The sequence below is a fragment of the Meleagris gallopavo genome, chromosome 6, assembly GCF_905368555.1.
Source record: "Meleagris gallopavo chromosome 6, MGAL_WU_HG_1.1, whole genome shotgun sequence".
Taxonomy (NCBI): Eukaryota; Metazoa; Chordata; class Aves; order Galliformes; family Phasianidae; genus Meleagris; species Meleagris gallopavo.
Genome location: NC_139409.1, coordinates 6,410,971 through 6,432,070, shown reverse-complemented (window position 1 = coordinate 6,432,070; position 21,100 = coordinate 6,410,971). Strand labels below are relative to the sequence as shown.

Below are 21,100 nucleotides of genomic sequence, written 5' to 3'. Positions count from 1 at the left end.
ATACCCAAGTTTGATTGAGTGTTTACTGCAATGTATTGATAGCTTTCTGTGACTTACAAACTGTGAAGAGGCACTTCCTTTTTCTTCAGGAAAATTTCTCTTTAAAATGTAGGTAGGTTCTAATAAAAACAAATAATTTTTTCATTACTTTTGTGTGCACTGACACAGCTATACAGACCCGTAATGGATTTTTCTTTTAGTTGACCAGAAGTTCTGCTGCAGCTTAGTTGAGATTGCGACCTGGTGTAGGGAACCTGCTTTGGCAGGGGAGTTGGTCTCGATGATCTCTAGAGGTCCCTTCCAACCCCTACAATTCTGTGATTCTGTGATTCTGTGATCTGTCCCAGCCTTTGCCTCTCTCTGAAGCACCAGTAGCAGACTGAAAGAGCCAATGTTTCTGGAGGACTCCGAGTGGACTGCAGGCATCATTTCTGTTCAAGGACATTTTTCTGCTCTATTTAAAAGTTCAAATCCACTTTTGTGCACCTCTCTGTTTCAAGCCTCATAGTAATTAAAGTCCATTTGAGCTCTTTTTGCTAGTCTAGATAGGCTTAAATGTTGCACAGGCAATAAGCTGCTGATTCAGTGCACCAAGAAGAGCTCTCTGCTGCACGAATAACAGTGAGACACAGCGCATAGCAAAGCCATCTTGTGACATTTTAACAAAGTAATCCCATCAAATAGCACCATTTAAATTTTATCCTAGCTAGGTACATCAGAATATTAAATAAAGGAATCTTTCAGTAGTCAGCAAAATCCTTTTGATAAGGTCACATCACAGGAACAGGCTTGGAATGGGGCCATGCTATTTTTGAGCTGATGGAAGATCCCCATGACCCTGCTGCTCCAGAGAGGGCCACAGGAGCTGTGCTGGGTTTGGCTGGGTTTTGTTGTTAAGGCAGAAGGAGCTGCCTCTTGCGAGGCTGTGATGGTTAAAATGTGTATAAAAACAATGACTTGTCCCATTCTGCAGCTTTTTGAAGATCAGCATTTCATACCAGGTGCTTTCACATAGTTCAGCTCGCTGATGGAGAGGCTCGTGCAGACACATGTGCCTCACTGTCACATTAAAGCAGGTTTTATTTACACTGTGCTTAACACTGGTTGGTGATGAATTACGCTCTTAGGATTTACTGTATTTGACTGATTTGTCTTTAATTGTATTTAACAAAACCTTTTCAGGACTTCACGAAATGTATGAAAGTTAACATTTCTGTTGCATTGTTTAATTTTTCACAGTCCAAACTTTTACACCATGCTACTTTGCAAAGAAAAAATAACCCTATGTATTACGAAGCACTAACTTAATTGGTTAAGTCCCACTCAAAACAGAGTCTCTGTATCCTGCACAGCATTTTCTGAGTGACAAGAGTTCTCAGTGACTCCTCAGCCCAGAGACCTCAAATGTGTGCAGATACTGTGCTGCAGAGCTCTAAGAGCTAAAGCAACACATGGCTACACCTTTCCCAAGGTATTTGAATGCTTTGGTGATCAAAATTGTCACATCCTTTGTGATTAAAATCCCATTTTCTCAAGCAGCTTGGGATAGCTGTGTTAAAAGTGAATGGGGCTTAGGCTGCTTTATTTCTTCTGAAAATGACAGCGTGCTGAAATCACATGGGCTTGCTGTTCTTGCTTGCCCTTGCAGCCGATCAGCTCTTGGCACTGTGTTAGCACTATTAAAATGAAAATTACTTGCATGCTGGGCTGCATTAGCAGGAGCATTGTCAGCTGGCTGAAGGAGGTGATTCCCTTTTGCTTAATGCTGCAATGCTGGCTCCAGCACTTGGCTCCAATGTATGAGAGACAGGGATGTACTGGAGTGAGCCCAGTGAAGGACACTGGGTTGGTGGGGGGCTGGAGCACAGGGCTAAGGAGAAAAAGAAGACATTTTGCTTTCATTAGTTAACTAATGAGGGGCTATGGAGATGGCAGAGCTGGACATCTCAGGAGCTCACAGTGAAGGGACAGGAGGCATCAAAGGCAGCTGCAGGCAGACATTAAGAAAAATGTTCTTGGTGGGAGTGACATAGCATCAGAGCAGGGGACCAAAGAGATGCCTTATAGCAAATCTGCACTTTATCCAGGCAATCTACAATTGAAAAAAGCACCAGGCAGAAGTCCACAGAGTTGGTAAGGATTTTTTCCCCAACTTTACCTGAGTTGAATCCATTCTACAGCCCTTTTGCCTGTCGTCTTGAAGCAGTATGTGTGGGAAGTGTATGCCATCTCTGCTGTAAATAACATCCCCCATCTTTCCTCTGCTTCCTCCTCCCACACCTTGTTCAAAACACACACTAACCTGTTACTCTGTGTATTCCTTGTTTTTCTTGGAAGCAACCTCATCCTAGCTTGTTTTCATTTCAAAGACCGTGTGTAGTATTTGCAATGTTTTCTTTCCCGTGTAGCTGTTCTTTTCCCAGTGAAGGTATTTTGCCATTCAAATATACGCAGTTTATATGAAGTGTTTGGGTAAGACAAAGTTAAAACAAAAAGTGATCTGCAGACACAAGAGTTAAAACATTTTCCAGTTTGATGTAGGGGGTTTAATGCAGTTCTTTAATATTTTATTTTGTGTTTTGTTGATAGCTAAAACCTCATCTTTGGGTCTTTTCCTTTTGATTTACCCGATTTCAGAATCTGGCCATAACCCCTTGCCTCTGACCTCAAAATCTATTTGCCTTGAAAAGGAAGATGCCTTCCTGCAAAATGAGCTGCTAGATGTTTGCAGGGAAAGCTTTGTAAGAGCAAACTGGGGGCATCAGTGACCTGTGTCCCACCTTGAAAAGCAGCAGATGCTGCAGCCACTGTGTTCCTTCCTGGAAAGGGGCTCAATGTGCTCCTTGCTGGGGTGTGTGTGCACATCCCAAAGCCGGATGTGTTCTGAGGGCAGAGGTTTGCATGTGGGAGGTGAGGAGCTCACTACTGGCATTACCTGCTGCTGAAAGTGTAGGCAAGCGAGCAGCCATGGAATGCTGAGCAATTGCATTTTGATTATTTGTAGATGATAAGAAAGAAATGAGCAAACGAGAATTTTCTAATTTTAGAAATGCACGTGTGAGGTGTAGCTGTCACAGAGCTAACACCAGCTCACCACAGACAAGAACAAAGAGCAAATATATGGGTGCGTGTTCAAGTCTGAAGTGCTGTGAAAAGTAACTCCACAACATTGGTGTTGTGGAGCTGCTGTTCAACTTGTCGTAGGCTTGCTAGGACACTGCATTAATGGCTCTCAGGACAAGGAATGGTTTTAAGCTCAAGGAGGGGAGGTCTAGATTGGATGTCAGGGGAAGTTCTTTACAGGGAGAGTGGTGAGGTGCTGGAACAGCTGCCCAGGGAGGCTGTGGATGCCCCATCCCTGGCGGTGTTCAAGGCCAGGTTGGATGGGGCCCTGGGCAGCCTGCTCTAGTATTAGATATAGAGGTTGGTGGCCCTGCTTGTGGTGGGGGGTTGGAACTTGGTGATCCTTGGGGTCCCTTCCAACCCAAGCCATTCTATGATTCTATGACAAACAGAGCCCGGTGCTCCAAAGCATTACTGAGTCTTGGCTGTTTAAGCTCTGCTACCTGTGAGTGCACACCCTGAAAGAGAATGCATCTGGTCTCTGGGTGAGTTTGTATGAGTAGGTATAGAGCTCAGGGAAACAAGAAGCGGCACAGGTTTTCTCTCAGTACTGCAAACTACAGTGATCTGAAGAAAACATGGGAGGATGATCTGCACTGCAAGGAAACACAATTCAAATTTCATTTTTCCATGGTTTTGCATGAGTTTTTGCTTCAGAAACAGTATGTTCTCACATCAGAAACAAGACATACAAATAAAAGAGGAGAGCATTCTTTCACTGAGTGAAAACTAGGGAGCTATCCCTGTAGACATATTAACGTCAAGTACAGTGAACATTTTATTAAAAGCACATGGTTGTAGGAAATTTAAGTTATTAGAAATTGAACTTTCTACCAAGGGCTGAACACAGTCTCTGAAAGGCACAGGGCATTTTCCAGACCTGTTTCCCCTTCCAAAAATACCAAGGTGATAGCAGTAATCACAACACATCGATGGTGCTGCCAATTTTGCCAGCAAAGGAAATCAATTAAAAGGTTTCCATTGACCTAAAGCTTCGAGCTTTGATGGACAGAATCAAAACATAAATTAGCTGAGGATTGAAGATTGTTTAATGAATGTTGTATCTAAAATTACACAGCTTTCCAAAGCCTTGAAGCTGGTGGTCAGTTTTGCATAAAGGTGAACTTGTATTGTATTTGAGGAAGGAAGTATTTTTCAACATAAAATATTCACTTTCTGCTTTCTCATCGTAAATAATTGTTCTGCTTTGTGCTATTTCAGTGCTATTAACTGTGGTGCCCAACAAAATCCATAAGGAGGAGTCCTGGTGCTCCAGTAATAAAGGGCCAGATAGGTGGTGGTGATTTTTTTTAGAAGAATGCGAGAAGCAAAAAGGATAGATATTGTATTTGTCCTATTAATTTATATTTTCAGAGAACATTTTGTGGTAAGAATATGCTCTCTGTAAGAAAAGGTTATAACTATACAGGTTTTTACCCATAGATGGAGCCAGCAGCTTTCATTTCCCATAGCCCATCCAGCTGGGCAACCTTGTAGGCCTTCTCACTGTAGCAGATCTATGCTGAAGCTTTTCTTCAAACTTCAGATTGCAATTCATGTCTGCCACATTGTGCTCCATATTCCTGATGTTTAGGTAATAATTTCCAGTGAAGCAGCAGTTTTTCAGTTTGACAGAGGCCAGGCACAGGCATCTCGTGTACCATTGGATCAAGCTGTTTGCCTACTGCTGCTCTTAACCTTTCCATGCTGCACAGGCTGGTCTGTCCTCCCTCATACCAGCTTCTGGAATCTACATCTGGATTTCTAATCAACAAATTCATCCCATAGTGTCCCACTCTTCAAACAACAAGAGCAGAGGAGGGCAACCCCTCCACTCGGTGGCAGTGCTGGACTGATGCACCCAGGACATGGTTGGCCCTGCTGGCAGCTGATTCAGATCCAACTGTTGTCAACCAGAACTTTGATTTCTGGTTGTGACTCTGCCCTTAAATCTGACTAGATGGTGCAAGGTATGGGGTGTGGAAGGATGGGGTTGCTTGGCTGCAGTTCACCTTGGGATGCTGGCGTAGGCTTTCACACAGAATCACAGAACTGTAGGGGTTGGAAGGGACCTCTAGAGATCATTGAGACCAACCCCCCTGCCAAAGCAGGTTCCCTACACCAGGTCGCACAGGTAGGCGTCCAGGGGAGACTTGAATATCTCCAGAGAAGGAGACTCCACAACCTCCCTGGGCAGCCTGTTCCAGTGCTCCGTCACCCTCACTGTGAAGAAGTTCTTACGCACATTCGTGCCAAACTTCCTATGCTGCAGCTTATGTCTGTTTTCCCTCGTCCTGTCTCCACGTACCACTGAAAAGAGACTGGCCTCACCGCTATGGCCGCCACACCTCAGATATTTATAAACCTGGATCAGGTCCCCTCTCAGTCTTCTTTTCTCAAGGCTGAACAGACCCAGTTCACTTAGCCTTTCTTAATAGGGGAGATGCTCCAGGCCCTTCACCATCTTTGTGGCCCTCCGCTGGACTCTTTCCAAGAGATCCCTGTCTTTTTTGAACTGGGAAGCCCAGAACTGGACACAGTACTCCAGATGAGGCCTTACCAGGGCAGAGTAGAGGGGGAGAATCACCTCCCTCAACCTGCTGGACATACTCTTCTTAATGCACCCCAGAATGCCATTGGCCTTTTTGGCCACGAGGGCACACTGCTGGCTCATGGCCAACCTGTCATCCACCAGGACGCCCAGGTCCCTCTCTGCAGAGCTCCTCTCCAGCAGCTCATCCCCCAGCCTGTATTGGTGCATGCAATTATTCCTCCCTAGGTGTAAGACCCTACACTTGCTTTTGTTGAACCTCATCCAGTTTCTTACTGCCCAGCTCTCCAGCCTGTCCAGGTCTCGCTGAATGGCAGCACAGCCTTCAGGCGTGTCAGCCAATCCTCCCAACTTCGTATCATCAGCAAACTTGCTGAGGGTGGCCACTATCCCCTCATCAAGGTCATTGATGAAGATGTTGAACAAGACCGGACCCAGCACAGACCCCTGGGGGACACCACTGGTTACAGGTCTCCAGCCAGACTCTGCACCACCAACGACGACCCTCTGCGCTCTGCCAGTCAGCCAGTTCTCAACCCACCTCACTGTCCACTCGTCTATCCCACACTTCCTCAGCTTTGTTATAAGGATGTCGTGGGAGACAGTATCAAATGCCTTTCTAAAATCAAGGTAGACTACATCTACCGCTCTTCCCCCATCCTCCCAGCATGTGACAGCATCATAGAAGGCCACCAAGTTGGTCGAGCACGACCTCCCCTTGGTGAACCCATGCTGACTACTCCTGATAACCTCCTTTTCTCCCAGTTGTCTGGAGATGGTATCCAGCACAAGCTGTTCCATCACCTTTCCAGGGAAAGAGGTGAGGCTGACAGGCCTATAATTACCCAGATCTTCCTTCTTGCCCTTTTTGAAGACCGGAGTGACATTGGCTATCCTCCAGTCTTCAGGGACCTCCCCTGTTATCCAAGACCTCTCAAAAATGATGGAGAGCGGTTTTCCAACTTCATCCCATATAACCTAGGGAAGGTACAGAGCCATTTCTGTCTTCCTCCACTTCCCAGTACTGCTGTGCAAGTACATCCAACTGTGATTGTTCTAGCTTGTTTTGCCCACCAAGTCAGAGAGAAGGCTTAACACTATTCATTTCAATCTTATCTACACTGGAAAAATGACTTTCTGCAGACAACATGTGTCAGCAGCACGGCTGCATTGAACTGCTGCCACATGGAGCTTTGCATGGCCACAGACCAGCCGTGTTCAGCCCTGGTTCCTCTGCCAGTTACTGACATCAGTTGTCAGCAGCAGATGATTTTTCTTGTTAGAATGTGCCCATGATGATGGGCTTTACTTAATTTGGAGGGATCTCTCAATGTGTTTCTCATTTCACCTTTGTTTCCCATGGTCAATGTTATTTGCAGTTTGCATATATGGAATACACTCAGCATACTTTCGTATACTTTACCAATCTTTCTAGGAAATAAGGGTTTTTCAGGCTATCTTCAAACTGCTAGTGATTCAGATGCAATGATGCATAAAAAGGGGAAAGTTTTCAGTCTCTGACTTTCATCAGTATGTTATGGGATGGACGTGGGATAGGAGTCATTCTCACTTTCTGTCTTTCCTGGGATTTGAACTATGGAACGTGCTATAAATGATTGCTTTTGCTAATAACCAAGGTATTACTTATTGTAATGTATAGATAAGAAGATAGTGACCTCAGTTTTATATTGACTCTTTTAGAGACTTTACTGGCATGCAGGGGAAAGAGAAATTCTCACTCAGTAAAATAATGCTCTCCGTATTTATTTGTATATCAAATGTACAAATAGAAAATACACACTTTGAACACCCGAGAGGTTGATGAACCCTGGTGCTCTTTCCCTGCCAGTCTCTTTCAAGTCCTTGTGAAAGAGGTCTGCAGGGTAGTGCTCACATGCAAGCGACTTTGTTTCCCCATTGGCAGTAAAGCTAATGAGAGAGTTTCAAAGTCTCAAAGTGTCTAATGACAGCAAAGTATTTGGAAATAAAGTATGACTTGTTTTGATTTGGTTTGGGTTTTTTCTTTTTGGAACTATTTGCAGTTTAAAAATCCAGGAAAACAAGTAGGGCATTTCAAACAAATAGGGTTTAATTTACATTGAGATCAACAAGTTCAGAATTTGGTCCCTAGGCAAATACTTGGTTTTAAGTAATGAAGAAGTCCTGTTTATTTTAGTAGCTTTGTTCATATCCTTAGTATTAAGTGCACTGCTTCACCTGAAGCTTAGTGAATGCTAGTTATGATCCCATGGAAACTGCATTGTGTGTTCAGTCTCTTTTGAAATGTGGTCTGAGACTGAGTGTTATCATTCTCTTGAGGTATTAGAACCAAACTTGATATATATATCATAGGTTCACACAGTTCTTTCTCCTTAGATAAAGGCCATGCAAAATGCCTCAAAAAATGATGAGTAAAGATGATAAATGTTGAATCAGTCAGTTTTCTGATCTGGAAAAATATGGAATGAAAGAACCCAATCGCAGGGCAGAGAAATACATTGTTTGGGGAATATAATGTATGTGGTATAGGAAGTATAGAGAAACCCCAGACTCAGTCCAGCAGCCTGCAGTTTATCACCACATCTGGTTCTGGATGAATAAGCTGGGAAGATGAGGTAGGACTTTTGATTGTGCAATGCCTTCGAGGACTTTCGTAATCTTGCATAGTAGCCCAGTGGCATGAGAATGACCTCTGACATTTGGTGTTGGCTGGAAACCACCAGTCATTTTCTAATATGCCCTTGGTGAAGGTGGTGAAGGAGATGTTAATACAGCAAGATGCACGACTTCACAGGCTGAGAGCTGTGAACACTCAGTTTGACTGCTGGTACAGTGAATGTCAGTTATACATTTTCCATGGACTTTCAGAGAAGATGTTTCTCCAGTTTCTAGTAAGCCACTTCCATGAGAAGTAGGCATGGTGGACACTACAGAGACTGGCAGCTGAGTTGGTACAAACCATCATATCAGCGCCCAGCACTCGCTTCAGCATAGGTGAATTGGGCAAGGCGAGGCTGTAGCACCCATTTTAACTTGGTCAGGAGTTGGAGCACCTTAGAGCAGCTTGTGTAGTTGCTCTGCAGCTATGGAGTTGTTGGCCCATTTTGTGTAGACAGAAAAATTAAATGCATGTTGGTTGTCGCTGGGACGAGAGGATGTGGATAAGCACAGAAGTTTTCTTTCAGTATAAAGCTCTGTATAGTGCCAGGCTTTGGAATTTTTTTCCCTATCACCATACTAAGTCAAATATCAGAATGGATTAGGAGACCTAGAGTAAAATCTTTTTGTACTTGTAAGTTTACAGGGGTGAAAACACCACAGAAACTGCATAATGCCAAAGTTACGTTAATGTCACTGATCTAATTCATTTATTTGTGTGTCCATGTGATGGAGGTAAGTCCTCCCATGCTGCTTGTTATTTGACTAGAGTAAGCTTACATATTTACTTTTGTCAAAGCGGAGGACAATGATGCCACTTATAAAAATTAATTGGTTTTCTAGCCTAACTTGATTTAATCAATTTGGATTTTATTATTCTTAAAATAATCAACATGTCAGCTGAAGGAGGCCAGAAGACTTGTTCTTAAAATAAAAAGAGAACAGGCAAGGTCTAGTCATGTCAGAAAATGAGTTTGGGTCTTTTCATTGAATCTATGAATGGGTCCCAGCTGTCAGGACCTGTAAAGAAGTTTGTTTGAATCATGTATTCTCTAAGCAGGATAATGTCTGTACTGGGAGCCAGTAACCATTGCTGTGGGTGCTCTGATAAGCCAGCACAACTTGTGGCAGTTTTCCCTGGCACAGTGTGGGACAGACAGTGAATTAAGGGCACCACTGTGCAGAGGAACCAATTCAGGTCCTGTTTTAATAGTCACAGGGATGCATGTGCACCTTAGTTGGAGCTGCGTGCACCATCTGAGGGTTGTCAGGATGAAGTTTATCGTACACTCAGAAGCTCTGTCAGTGGATTTCCAGCCAGGATATGCAAAGTGAGTGTCTGTGGGTGTTCTACAAAGTGCACGGGTTGGGACAACAAGATGAGAATTAATTATAGCCTCATTGTAAAACTGTGATAAGCAAAAAACTATCTTGTTGTAATTTAGAGAGCAATGTCCTGAAGAGTGACCTTTCTGAAGGGAAGATTTGAGTCTGTAGTTACCTGCACACTATAAGCAACAATCTGTAATTCATATTCTCTTCTGGTTGCTTTTGCTTTGGTCCACTTTCAGTATGCTGGAATGTCCAGCTAAACAGTACCCCTACAGAGCATTGCTGGAAAGGTCCACATGTCAAAAATTAACTGTCTTATGGCAATCATAGAAACACAGAGCCAGCAGGGTGCTCTGGGATGGGTCAGCAGGCTGATGGCCCTCCCCTCCCAACAGAGAACAGTGTTTGCTGAAATCTAAATAGGATCTTTCTGAAACTGAATGTAAGTGCAGCTCTGAGAGCCCCATGAAGGCGTGTGGTACAGCACTGTGGTGACAAGTGTGTGTGTCAGCATGAGCTGTATCTCCCTGGAGCTCATACCCAACCATGAAACATAGGTGCCCTCCTGTGGGCATCCTGCTGCTCCTCTGCTGTACTGAGAGCTGGGATTGCTTCGCATACCTGCGGGTGCTTTGCTTTAGGTTTTGAGCAGGATGCTAAGGGCCCTTTTTAATGCTTATTTTTGCTTTGCTTCTAACCCCATTCAAAGAGTGAGGGATAAAAAATGCCCTCCATCCAAGATGTGTAGCAGTAGTAATTCCTGGAGTTGTTCAGGGAGCCAAGTTCTCATAGTCTCAGGAGGGTTTGTCATTGCCAACAGTGGGGTCAGAACATAGCTCTCAATATGAAGGACATTTCATGGTGCTGACAAATACCACGTTGCTGCTGGGGAAGCCGTATGAAGGTAAGCCATTCATTCATCACATGTTGTTTAACGACTGCCATTATTTGGGAATCCTGAGCATCTCATTTCAGGGTGACTGAATATTTCTGCTTAACCACCTGCGTGTGTTGGGCAGAAGGTTTGGTGTCAGATTTGTTTGCTTAACCTCGGTATAAGGTTTCCATACCTCGTAATGTTCACGGTCTTACTGCAGATTGGCTTAATGAGAGTGGATTGCACATAGCAGCCTGACCCATGACTCCAGCAGGACATTGCTGGTTGCAGCTATTTGATCTTGTTTGCAGAGCCTCCATCTCCATCCCATGGAGGTTTCTGCCTCCAATTCCACCCAGCTGCCTCCATACCAGAGGCCAAATCTGCGTTTAATCTATTTTTAATCCATGCCCAAAATTCACATCTAAATGCTGCAAGGGCAGGACTTTTGGATCATACAATCATAGAAGGGACCTCTGAAGGCCATTTAGTCCAACTCCCCTGCAGTGAGCAGGGACCCTATGGCTAGATCAAGCTGCTTGGGGCTTGATTCAGCCTCACTTTGAAAGTCTCCAGGGACGGGGCATCAACCACAACACTAGGTAATCTGTTCCAGTGCCTCACCACCTTCCCTGGAAAAGATTTTTTCCTTATATCTAACTTAAATCTACCCTCCTTGAGCTTGAATCTACCCTCCTTGAGCTTGAATCTACCCTCCCTGAGCTTGAATGATGGATCATGGGGGAAGAATTGCACATGAATATGTAGTACTGAAATGAGAGCATCTACACGTGGCAAATAATACCCATGCAAAGCACCTGCTGCCTTGAGTTTGCTGCAGAAAGGGTGCACAGGGTTGCATTAGGCACATCGGTGCAAAGAGGAACAGTTTGAAACTGAAAGAGGGGAAATTTAGGTTAGATGCTAAGAAGAAATTCTTTATTCAGAGGGTGGTGAGGCACTGGCACAGCTGCTCAGAGAGCTGTGGATGCCCCATCCCTGGAGGTGCTCAACGCTGAGTTGGATGGGGCGTTGGGCAGCCTGAGCTGGTGGGAGGTATAGGGTGCCATCAGATGGGCTTTGAGGTCCAATACAAACCATTCTATGGTAGCAGCTGCCTTACTGCAAAGGATTTTTCAAAGACAACAATCACAAAGAGCAAGTAACAAGGTAATACCAATGGTGTTTTGGCTCAGAAGTGTATGGGGCCTTCATTCAGCTGCACATGGTGCCAGCGCAGCTCTGGCCTAAACTTGTTTGGGAAAATGAACTTCAAAAAGGGTTCAACTTAAGCATTTAGATGAGCAGTTAGCTGAATTTTTTCATATTTTACAAGAAAGCATTTCTCCTTCCTTGAAGCTATGTAAAATGTGCTTTCTACCTCTGTGCAAGTTGCATTCTGCTATATTGTGCATTTGACAATCTGCAGACTTGGCTGTCTGAAGTTAACAGTATAATTCTTTGCTGAGACACCCATGCTAGGAAACTGACTTGAAAAAAGAAAGAAAGAGAGGAAGGAGGAGAGGAAGGAAGAGAGGAAGGGAGGAAGGGAGGAAGGGAGGAAGGAAGGAACTTTTTTAGTTCAATAAGGCAAACATAGAGAGGAAAATTGAAATATTTTGGATAATTTCTCTGTTATTTGCTCATTACTTGTATGAAGGTCATGAGCAGTAAGGAATAGTTTCCCACGCAAGCACTTAAACATTGGTCTAAATCCATCAGAGCCAAAGGAAAGCCCTACTTCCTTTACAGTCAAAGGCACTCTTTTACAAAAGCCTCATTAACAACCCTTCCCACCTTAAAAACATAAATAGTAATGATGAGGCTTAGCACCTACCTGGCATCTTGTATGTTCACTGGCAGAAAGCTTTCAAGCAAATGGTGGTGATTAGTGCAAACCAGTTTGTACAGCTGTCCAGATTGCGTTCAGTCAGAAGCTCAGCCGCCAGAAAAATATGTGACTTATCAGCAGGTTCTTGCTAATGGTGAGCAATGACAGGCAGGGATTGGTTCTCTGAGTTTAGAGAAATGACCAAAGCCAGGGCTATGGGGTAACAGCTCAGGGCTCTGTTGTACTGGTTAGGAATATTTTTCTTTTTCCCTGGTTTCTTTTGTGATTGAAGCAAAGACTAAGAAAGAAACTGAGATTTAGCATTCTTAATTTCATCAGCGTATGTGATTAATAGTCATCACAGAATCAGAATCACAGAAACACCAAGGTTGGAAAAGACCTACAAGATCATCCAGTCCAACCATCCACCTATCAGCAGTAGTTCTCACTAAACCATATCCTGCAACACAATGTCCAAACGTTCCTTGAGCATCCTATTCCTATTCCCTAGTGATGGGCCATAATTCCTACATGTTTGTTTAACCACAGTTGTTTATGTTCCCCTATTATTATCCGGACCATAAGGATAAAGAAAGTGTAAAAATCATCAAAGTATGAAAATGCAAAAAAAAAAAAAGTCAGGTTGTCACACTTCCGCAAGTTATGCAGAGCATCTCCATATGCCATAGTAACATGTATCTTTATTGATGATCTGGATGAGAGGATTGAGTACACTCTCAGTAAATTTGCAGAGGACACCAAGTTGGGAGGAAGTGTTGGTCTGCCTGAGGGTGAGATGGCCCTACAGAGCCATCTGGGTGGGCTGATCAATGCACTGAGGCCAACACTGAGAGCTTAGCATGACCAAGTGTCAGGTCTTGCACTTTGGCCACAGCAACCCCATGCAGTGCTACAGGCTTGGGGCAGAGTGGCTGCAAGTCTGCGTGGAGGAAAAGGACCTTGGGGTATTAGTTAATAGCTGGCTAACTGCTGTTAATTAATGGCAGTGTGCAAGAAGGCCAACAGCATCCTGGCAAGGATCAGAGATAGGGCAGCCAGCAGGAGCAGGAGGTGATCATCCCTCTGTACCGGCACTGGTGAGGCTGCACCTTGAGTGCTGCGTTCTGTGTTGGGCCCCTCACTACAAGAAGACATTGTGGCCATTCTAGGGGTGCAATTTAGGGTAAAGCACCATGTTATATATGGCTGTAGCAGGAGCTGCAGGTGGTCAGAGTGGCTGCAGGTACCTGGGAGATCCTGAAAAGCTTCTGTGGCACTGGGGACAATTAGAGCATGGGGCTGTGTAAATTCTTGGGAAAGTGGCCCTGGGTCAGCTCTTACTCCACCTGCAGTTTCTTGGCATGGGATTTATTATTAAGGCAAGTTAGTGCAATTAAATCACTTTAAAGTCAAACACGAAATGCTTGTGAAGGCAGCACAAGAGACAGAGGCACCAAACAAGCCTGCTCCAGCAGTGATCATTCTTTCCGCTGCGTGTTGCTGTGGCTTTGTCCTTTCCAATTTTAAAGTTTGAAAATAAGCAAGGTGATATTTATAGGGACGTGTGGGCATCACTCAGAAGGAGTTAAACTATTGCGGCTGCATGTCTAGACTTAGAAAGCATGCTCTCGTATCATGGGTGCTGCCAGCTGCTTGCATATTTGAATCCAGAGAAGTTATTAAGTAAATAAAACAAATTGCACTATGGAAGTGCCCAAGCAGCATGTCATTTCCTTGGGAAAATAACCTCACAGGGTGCTGAGACCTGCTGCAGCAGAGCATGAGGATAACTCCATCATTCCTCACTTAGGAACATGAGGGACCAGACTGGAAAATGATCTGCAGAGGATTTTTTGATTCTCTGTCATCTAGCTGCCAGGACGAGCGGCTTTGTGATTTTGTATTTGCATTTCGGTTCTGTTTCTGTTCTGCCCTAAGCCTTCTCTCATGTCCTTCCAAATTCTTTACCATAAAAGATTATAAAGCACTACAGCACTCCACTAAATGGCATCGAGACTGTTTCTGCACAGTATATTTGGAGCAAGACAGCAGTAAAGAGAAAAAGTGAGAAAAATTTACTTCTCCTTGGGGTAGCTGGATTTTTGCCATCAGCTAAACCTGGAATCCACTCACTGCAATGAAAAAATTAGCAGGTACTTGGTAGTGCTCTTTCTCCCAAGGCTCCATGGATACCCAACATAATGATCTACTGCAAGCACTCTGAAAAGCGATGTTAAACGTCGCTGCTCTGGAGGTCAAGGAGAGATGGCTGTGGGAGCCTCGGCGGTGGTGACTGCAAAGCATAACGTGCTGTCATTGGGACACACTAAAGAAGGAGCCAAGTCTTAATCACATAAACAGATTCTCATATACTGTCCCCGTGCTATTTTGTAAAGTGCTTATATAACTGAAAAGATTAACCTTGGAGAAAGAAGGATAGAAAAATATTTTTATGAGTTCTTATTTATGGCTTTACTACGGTTGAGGAATTAGTTTGTATTTTACAAAGCCAAGAAGTGGAGGAGGAGAGAGGAGCAGAGCTCTGAATAAGGACAGATATTTGCACGGCTATCAGAATATTAAAGAAAACCCCAAATCCTGAGGAGTTATTGCTGTCAAATGCAGACATGCAAGCAAATCCTAGAGTGGAGCAGAGCTCAGTATCCAAGCAACGTCAACATTTTTTTTGCTAAACTCCTGCTGACGGCTCTTGCCACTTTATGGTCACGTTAAAAAAGAAAATGCCTGACATCACTGAAATTCTTAGAAATTAATTTCTCATCCATCCAACAGATGCGAGGCTCGGCAACACAGAGCACATGCACATCTTGCAAAAAGTCAGAGTCAGGCAGGGGAAGAAAAGCCTTTGGTGAATGTGAAGCTGGGAAGGAGTTGCTTTGTTTCTCTGTGTCTGAGGCACTTTGTTTCTCAATTCCTGGTCCTTTCCCTTGGAGACAAGGGATGATTCTGTCTCTGGTCATGCAGCAGCTCAGGAACAGAAAGGAGAATAAAACTGGAGTCTCTGAACTCAACTCTCAGCCCCATTTCAGTGTTCCTTGCTCACCTCCTCTGCCCTCTCTGCCAGTATTTTATTATAACTGGAAATAGCCTACCTGGTTTACAGGAATATGTTGCTTGGAGCCATAATTTCTTTTCCTGTCTGCTAGCACAGAGGTTCTAATATAATTTTGCTCCAGTTTCATGCAAATAATATGACTATCAGACGTGCCAGACCTTATTGCTAGTTACAAAGACCACGACAGGGAGTTGTTCGGTTTTGCTTTTTTTTTTTCTCCCCAACACATATGTATTAATTAATAATAATAACAACAAAAGCATTCAATCTGGTAGGGTTTTCCAGGTTTTTTTATGTAAGCTGGACTCTGAGAGCCAGGACCACAGCAGCCTGCACCATGCTGGACTATGGATGCGTGGTGCTTTCAGGGCAGAGCAGGAAATGCAACAACAGGGTTTTGTGTTGTTGGAGGTAACCAAAGCTTTGTAACCATAACACTGAGTCTCTCCCTTGATTCCCAACTTGGGATTTAACCCGATTTAATTATGTTTGGGCTACTTTGTAGAGTGCTTTCTGCTTTAAGCACTCAAGTCACTGCACAAAGTCGGTCCTTGGACAAGATTTGGGAATCTGATGGCACTGAACAATGAGTTCTGGTCATCTGTGGTACTACTTTAGATCATTTTCAACAGAGCTTTCCAAGGTAAAAAAAAAAAAAAAAAAAAGGAGTGTGATTGGCCCAAAGCACTGCTAAGCTAATTCACCATTTAATGAGATTTCACGGTTCCAGAAGTTTCTTTTCTAAAGCATTGGTCTGGGAACTGAGTCAAGCTGGGGTCAGCCCAAGCACTGGTACCTGCCCTCTGACTCATGAGGGTGTCTTAAAATCTAATACCCAAGGAAGAATTACACAAGGAGTTACCGTTGCTTCTTGCCATTCCATCTCTGAGATGTTCTCCCAAGGACATGGTCCATAGCTTTTTCTTTCTCTCTATTGGGAATGTTTGTTGAAAGGTTTCATACTTTTTTTTTTTTGCCTCCTGCCAGGTACTGCCTGTGCAGGGTGTCAGGCTTGGATTTTCCAGCAGTATTCACTTACTACCATATAGCTTCCAGGTTTCCAGCCCTCCTGTCATTTAGGCATAAAGAACTCAAAACTCCTTCTCTAGTTCATGCCTGCATTGGTCCTGGCCAACCCACTGAGATTTTTCACACAATCCTAAATATAGCATCTCTGAATTTGACACTGCTTGGTCTTTGCACTTGCAAAGTAAATAAAGATGGAGCTTTTTATGATCCAAGACATCCCATGCTGTTCCTTCACTCACTTCCATCACAGGAGTGGCTCCAGCAGTCACAGCAGCTTATAAACTGGATGCCGTGGGTGCATTAGGTGCTTTTTCCAAGGTACGTCTCTGCAAATTGCACAGATCTGTAGAATTATCAAGAAATTTGGGTTTGGGTTGTCTCTTGCTCATTGCAGACATCAAGTCAATGCCAGCTTTCCTTTATACACACACTATCTCAGGCTTTTTTCCTTCTGTACCATGGCAGACCACTAAGGTCCCTAGATCGCCACGTCAGTAAGCTGCAGGGTCTGTCTTTCTCATTGTGCTTTCATCTCTCTTGAAAATTCAGTAAAGTTTCTTTTGCCAACAAAATTGATGTTTTTCCATGGGTGTAAAAATTTCAAAAAAAAAAAAAAAAAAAAACACAAAAAAAACTGGAAAGAAAAAGCAGAAAGATGATGAATGATTTCTGTTCTAGGTTTCATGCATGTGATTATGAATGCTTCCTCTTCCACACTTCCATCTGCTTTGGCAGATCTTCAGTAATCTAGGCCACTAATTAAAATAATCTCTTTGGAACTTGGGCATGTGAGACAGCCACTGTGTGCACACTGCAGTTCCAAGGAATATGTTATGTTCTTGCACAGGAAGGAGCAGAACCACTATACCCAGCACACCTCCATCACCTTCTATGCCTTTCCAGCCTGGTGCCAGCCTGCTGTGGGACTTTGGGAAAGTTGCTCCCTGCTGTGCAAAGCTGCAGAATATGGTGCTCACCTCATCCTGCTGAGGATCCAAAAGTGCTTTGAGAGGTCTTCTTAGCAGTGGTGTTCCCTGGTGTAAGATCAATAAGTATACAGATGTTGTAAAGTATTGGATGGTCAATATGTATACAGAGAAATTAGGCTAGTAAGATTATCATGATAAAAGATAATCAGAGATAAATGGAAAGTGCTCACTGGTGTTGTAGGCTCACAAGACACTTCTCAAGGAGCAATCTCCAGAGAGAGATCCTTCTCAGTGGCAGTCAGCCCTTAAGTGGGGTCTAGAAGAGGTGCAGCCACCCCTTCTGGTCACACAGCTGAATTGCCTTCACCTGTGCTCCCATGTTTGACTCAGCACTTGCTTCAGGTGATCAATCAGTGATCCAACAGTTCCCCTACACCTGGGATGTTGTCTCAGGAAGTTAACAGGGCTGGTTTGCCAGTTGTTCGGTTAGACTTGATGCATGCAACGCACTTGGTTTTATTCTCTTATTTACAAATAATGATGCTTTGGAATCATTAATTTATAAAAAAATGCAGCGGTAGAAAAACTAGGGGTAGAAATGTGAAAATAGATCTTTGGAATTTGCCCAGTTGTTGGTTTTTTAAAGCCACTTGTATTATTTGTTAATCAGCAAATTAAGATCTGATCTATTTGTTTGGGGTGGCTTGAACATGCAGACTGAGGGAGCTGGTGCCATGCAGGGGTGGACTTCAGTGCTGTCCCTGCCTGCACGTGGTGGATTCCTCTTTCTGTTCTAATCCCCTGGCTGGAGCCCAAGCAATCCCTCTGCAATGACAATGCAGGGTTGGATGATCCGTTAGGAATTTCACCTCCTGGCGTTCTGCCTGTGTTTAGTTCACGGGACTGGGATTTATGCCAGCGTGATGTCCTTAGTGGTTCACTGAAGCACACGCTTGGTAGCTATACAGTAAGTAGGTGAAACCCTTCCTGTAGGTACCCCAGCTGGTCATTGGGATTTTGCGAGCACTGACTTTGAGTTTAGTGAGTAATTCAGATCACCTCTGCTTTAAAGCTGTAAGACCCTCTTTTTCTGTTGACAAAACTGGGTTGTCAGTAGTTCAGTGTCAACAGAAAATGTCCATTCTGCATGAATACTGCATTAGAGGAACCTGAGCATGGTCCTTAGGCTCTTGTGCACCAGGATAGCAACTAAGAAGACCAGAAGTAGCAGGCAAATGGGAACTCCTTTGCTCCCCATCAGGCTGGAGGTTGGGAACTCTTAAGGAAGGTCTGTCCCACCAGGATTTGCTGCATTTTCCTTTTCAAGGTGTGGTTCAACTTTCTTTGTACTCATCATTGTCTGTGTTGTCTCATGTGTCTAATGGAATGCTGTTCACTGTCTCTATTTTTGTGTTTATCATTTATATAGTCTATATCATATTTACTGTGATAGAGGAGTGGGTCATTTGTGGGATGACTCTCAGCCCAAAATTGCACTGTCTGCATTTTTTATTGTTAGGGAACACTTAAAATTATTTTCAACTTAAAATAGTAGATAACAATAATACCACGCCAGTGAAAGAGTCTATCTGTCATCTTATTTTATGTGTAAGTAAATTTCTTGGCTTTTACTGTCAGATTTGTCGGCTTATTGTGGGGACCAGAGGGATACAGAATTTGAAATGTCTTGGAAATATCATCTCCCTGTCTAGATTCTAGGATGAGGGCACGTATGTTGCTGAGAGTTGTATTTTGTGACAACTGTGCCAGCACAAATGTTAAAACTACAGTAAGATGTGTCTGAAGCTGTTCTATCAGTGATGCCCTTACCAGCTTTTGAATTGCAAATGTTGGAGCTATGGCTGTGCAGGGAAGGAGTGCCACCTGTGTCGGCGTAAGGTTGATGCTTGGAGATGTCTCCTAAGGTAAATTCAGCAGGGCTATGTTTCTGAGGAGCTGTGGTGCTCTGATTTTCAGCCTTTTGTATTTTGGGGCATTCATTTGAATACTGGTACAAATTTCACTCCTCTGATGCTGGCCATCCCTAGTTAAGGTCCCTTCCAACCCAAACCATTCTATGATGCTGTGATTTATTCATTTGTTCTTGTTCAATTTATGGCCTATTCAGTGCTGCCTGAAAGAGCTTATCTGTCATTTAAAGTGAAGGGAATATTTTGTTCAGCCCTACGATGCCCAGCGCAACTTCAACATCACTCATTCTGCTCCACTCCTGCATGAAGAATGAGGAAGGGGAAAAGAAAAAGAGCAAGAAGAAGGCAAAGAGGAGATACATCAAGTTCCAGTGAATCCCATCTCCTTCTTAATGCTTTGTGGGTGGATGGGTTGATAGATTTGATGACAAGAAGAGACAAGAAAAGCACAAGTGGAAAAATACTTCTGTAGAACTTCATTGCTGTTCTTATTTTGTAGAAGATAATACTGAGATATTTTCCTTTTGCTGAGAACTTACTAAACTTTAGGATCTACATTCATTGCATCAGACATCCTGTGCTTACTGGATCAAAGACTGTTTGGCTGTTTTGAGCATAGCCAGATAGTAATAAGAACAGCTTCATTTTTCACATCACAAACTGAAATTGCCAGAAAAGTGAGCGCTGCAAACATATGCACCAAGATATATCAGAAAGATGGGGAAAATGGTAAAATTATCATTTGGATAGGATCACGTTCATCAGTCCCAAAGTATTGCTCTTTCGGGGTAGGTGCTGAGCCTGAAATACAGTATTTGCATTACTGGAATCAGCGCTATGCCAACGCTCCCATCACCATTCCTCCTGCTCCTGCTGCTTTGTATTATAAGCTCTGGAAAGAAGGGTTAGAAAAGCACCACAAAGCTGCCAGCATGTAATTTGCAAGTAATTTACCAGGCGATCTGGGGAATCCAGAATGCACCTTGAGGACTTCGAAAGAGAAGTAAAATTTCACTTTCAGATTTTTTGAAACCAATTTAGTTCCAGCCTGACAACTTCCGAGATTGAAATCTTTCTTAATGCACAGTGAAAACAACATGAAGTGTTATAAAAAAAAAAAAAACAAAACAGGAATAAAGGCAAAAACTCATTACAGTGAAACACTTGGTTATGATTATGGAAAGTAATTGAGCCCAGCTTGGAGTCATAAACTTGCAGTCCTTTTATGGGGTGTGAGCTGGACTTGGACCAGATGGAGAAAGTGCTAGTTTGTATTTCCCTTTGAAATGTGGCTGTATGGTCTGCTCAAATGGTGTGCAAATGTTCTTAGGCAAACATACATTTTATTATTGTGCATTGCATCACTTGCAGTCTTGAGCATCATTTTATATATACATATACATAGCAGAAATGTCTTTTACTCATTTCTCTATACGTTGTTTTGAAATACTTTCCAAGATCACTATTCTGATGAAATACAGTTGCAGTTAAAACTATTCTGGTCTTCTGAGAATTGTGGCTGGGTACCAGTGGCAATAACCAGTAATTAGAGCTCTGCAAACATCTGCCTGTAGAACTGAGAAGAGAAATTCAGAAACATTCCCCTTTAGGGAAATTTTTAAGGAGAACAACGCAGAGAAACTTGGTGCACATAGAATTGCAAAATGTTGTGTTTTAATTTTCATAGAATCATAAAATCTCTTGGGTTGGAAGGGACCTCAAGGATCATCAAGTTCCAACCGCCTGTCACAGGCAGGGCTGCC

General features: G+C 43.4%; 1 protein-coding gene across 3 annotated transcripts in view; it reads left to right on the top strand.

Moving 5' to 3' along the window:
- Window positions 1-21,100, top strand: part of PRKAG2 (protein kinase AMP-activated non-catalytic subunit gamma 2) — a 185,560-nt gene that overhangs the window by 72,823 nt on the left and 91,637 nt on the right. The gene's annotated exons all lie outside the window — the stretch shown is intronic.